We start from the raw sequence: 3,433 nt of genomic DNA on the forward strand, positions 1-3,433 counted from the left end.
TTTTCTTGAAGTGACAGGCTTACTTTGTCCATTAAAATTAAAATCTGCCAAATAATCTGAAAATTCATTTGTCTGTCAGTCTTCTTTTTCAAGTAAAAATGATGTTGTATGAAAATGTATGCTGGTTCCATTTGTAACTCAGTTACATGAGTTTCTTTTCCTAGAGACAACTATCATATTTCAATATGTGGTAGAAATGCTTCATATGCACTTCCCATTTTGTAATATGGAATATTAATAAGGTGTATACTCAAGGGTCTAGATTTAATAAAGTTAATCATTTTTATTGCTTTATAAAGAACATTATTAAGTGAAACTGACATTTTATTTGTATTGCGAGCATGTGGTGGTGAAGATTGTGCTAACTGCCAGTGTCGTTTGGTATCACAGCCTTGATTCTTTCTAAGGAACCTACAGGTTTACCTACCATTGCCTTAGCAACACTGGCAATTACAGCACAATGAAGAAGAAAAATCACATCTTAGTTTTATCATAAAAACAGCTTTGGCCTTGCAGTCTTCTTGAAATGGTCTTGGAGATCTCGGGAGTATTTGAATTGCATTTTGAAAATCTCTGAACTAAGCCTGGCCAACATGGCAAAAACCTATCTCTACTAAAAATACAAAAATTAGCTGGGTGTGGTGGCGGGTGCCTGTAATCCCAGCTACTCAGGAGGCTGAGGCAGGAGCACTGCTTGAACTTGGGAAGTGGAGGTTGCTGTGAGCCATGATTGTGCCACTAGACTCCAGCCTGAGAGTCTAGACTGGGCGAAAGAGCACAACTCTGTCAAAAAAAAAAAAAAAAAAGGAAGCTGACTAGAGTTCAATATTGTTACAGTCTTGAATTTCCCCTTCTGTTGTCAGAAAAATGGGCCAGCTTCTTACTGCTCCATTTCCCATGAAGTTAAAACATCAAAAGTAAGAAACTATTAACACTGAGGCCCACTCATTAAAAGCAGGGACCGGCTTCTTAATGACTAGATTGCCTTGTCTTGCTGAGACAAAATTTAATAGCAGTAGGTGGGAACTTGAACTAATGTAGTCAATACCTGGTAAGCAGTACATAGTTGCTTGCTTCTGACTATACTTGCCTCATTTTCCAAAGTGAAATAATAATAAACAGACCTTTAAGAAATTTTTGGACAGGGCTAGCTCCCAAGGGGCAGGTCGGGCACGGAGAGCAGTTGCCCGGGTCGGGGTGGCAGCGGTGGCCTGAGCTTCGAAGTCCACGCCTGCTGCTGCAGCAGCAGAGGCTGAGGGACCCGCCGAAGCGCTGTCGCCGGAGAGTGAGGGCCCTGCTGCCGTGGTAAAACCAGCCCAGATAAGTTACAGGACTGTCCCCCAGGTCTCCTGCCCAGCAAGCCAGCGCCGTGACCAGGTGTGGGGGATGATGGTGGCGTCTCTCACTCACTTGTGAAGACTGGAACCCAGGGAACCCGCGGTGATCTAAGGATTCTCCAGACATCGCCGTAGCCCCACCACGACCAGCCGAGGCAGCAACAGCAACAGCTCGGGCACATGAACGGAACCGCTGGACTCCAGGTTCCTTGCCGGGGGTTGAGCGTGGCCTGAGGGACAGGCCCTGGGTCCCGGGATGCCTCTGACCAAGCCCAGCGAACAGGAGGGTGACAGTGGGAAGGCCGGCCAGGAGACATCCCCCGAGCCAGGCACTGACATTGTCCTGGCAGCCTCAGGAAGCCCGGGAAGTTCTCCAAACTGGTCCTGCTCACAGCATCCAACCAAGATGAGGATGGGGTGGGCTTCAAGCCCCAGGAAGTGCACTGCGTCCTGTCGCTGGAGATGACTGGCCCGGCCACCTTCGCCAGCACCTTAAAGATCCTGCCAGCTGAGGAGCAGGGAGGGGCGGTCCAGCCAGCCCCCCAGATGCCTAAACAGAAGAGCAGCAAGCTGGACACAGCACCCGCATTCCCTGGAGTTCTTGAGGACACCATTCCGGGGTCGCCTCCTGGTGCTGGAGTCCTTCCTGTACAAGCAGGAGAAGACTGGGGGGGACAAGGTGTACTGGAAGTGCCACCAGCACCCTGAACTGGGCTGCCGGGGCCGGGCCATCACCTGAGGTCTGCGGGCCACAGTGTTGCGGGGCCACTGCCACGCGCCCCATGAGCAAGGCCTGAAGGCCTGGCGCCAGTGGGAGAAGCTGCCCAGCCTGGCCCTGCCAGAGGGCTTGGGAGATCCCTGGGATCCTGAGGGCCCTGGAGGCTGAGTACAGGAGCTGCTGGAGGGGGTGGGCCTGTGGCACTGCCCCAAGGAGCCGGAGCCAGAGCCCACCCCTGGGCTGGTGCTGAGCAAGCCGGCCCAGAGGAGGGCGACAGACCCCAAGTCCTGTCGCTGCTGAGCCTGATGCCCAAGAAGTGCTCGATCCTGGGGCTGGGACAGGCCCGGCCCCTTGAGTTCCTGAGGAGGTGCTACGGGGGCAGCTTCCTGGTGCACAAGTCGTTGCCCTACAAGCAGGAGAAGGCCGTGCGGGAGAAGGTGTATTAGACCTGTCGGGACCATGCGCTGCACAGCTGCCTGAGCCAGGCCATCACTCAGGGACAGCAGGTGACCGTGATGTGTGGCTACTGCTACCCGCCTGACGTGGAGGGCCTGGAGGCCCGGCAGCAGCAGAAGGCCATGGAGACTCTGCAGGCTATGCAGGACGGCCCTGGGAGCCAAGTGGACACGCTCCTCCTAGGCGTGAACAGTCTTCTCTACCGCAGAGGCCCCGGACCCCTGACTCTCACCAGGCCCCAGCCTGGAAAGCGAGCGAAGGTCGAAGACCAGGAGCTGCCAACCCATCCCCAAGCCCTGGAAGGATCCCTGCATGAGGACCAGGACATGGATGCAGACCCCGGAAGCCCTGAGTTCCTGCGGTCCCCGCTGGGGGGCAGCTTCCTGGTGTACGAGTCCTTCTTCTACAGGCAGATGTATTGGACTTGCTGGGACCAGGCCTGCATGGGCTGCCGCAGCCGCGCCATCACTCAGGGCCAGCGGGTCATGGTCATGCACAGGCACTGCCACCCACTGGACCTGGGTGGCCTGGAGGCCCTGTGGCAGCGGGAGCACTTCTCCATCCTGTCACAGTGGGACTGCCCAGAACCCTTCTGGTCCCTGGAATTCTGAGGACTTCCCTGGGGGGCAGGTTCCTGGTACCCAAGTCCTTCCTCTACAGGAAGGAGAAGGCAGCCAGGAAGAAGGTGTACTGGATGTACCAGGATCAGGCTTGGCTGGGCTGCCGCAGCTGCGCCATCACCTGGGGCCAGCGGGTCATGGTCCTTCGCAGCCACTGCCACCAGCCCGACCTGGAGGGCATAGAGGCCTTGAGGCAGCGGGAGCGGCTCCCCAGCATGACCCAGCAGGAGGACCCAGAAAAGATTCAAGTTCAACTGTGCTTCAAGACGTATTCTCCTGAAAGCCAGCCAATTTATGGGTAA

The 3,433-nt window shown here is 55.1% G+C and overlaps 1 pseudogene; it reads left to right on the forward strand.

Annotated features, from left to right (window-relative positions):
* Positions 1-1,593: 1,593 nt before the first annotated feature.
* LOC103221190 (FLYWCH-type zinc finger-containing protein 1 pseudogene) lies at positions 1,594-3,433 on the forward strand (annotated as a pseudogene).

Source organism: Chlorocebus sabaeus, chromosome 15, assembly GCF_047675955.1.
Source record: "Chlorocebus sabaeus isolate Y175 chromosome 15, mChlSab1.0.hap1, whole genome shotgun sequence".
Lineage (NCBI taxonomy): Eukaryota > Metazoa > Chordata > Mammalia > Primates > Cercopithecidae > Chlorocebus > Chlorocebus sabaeus.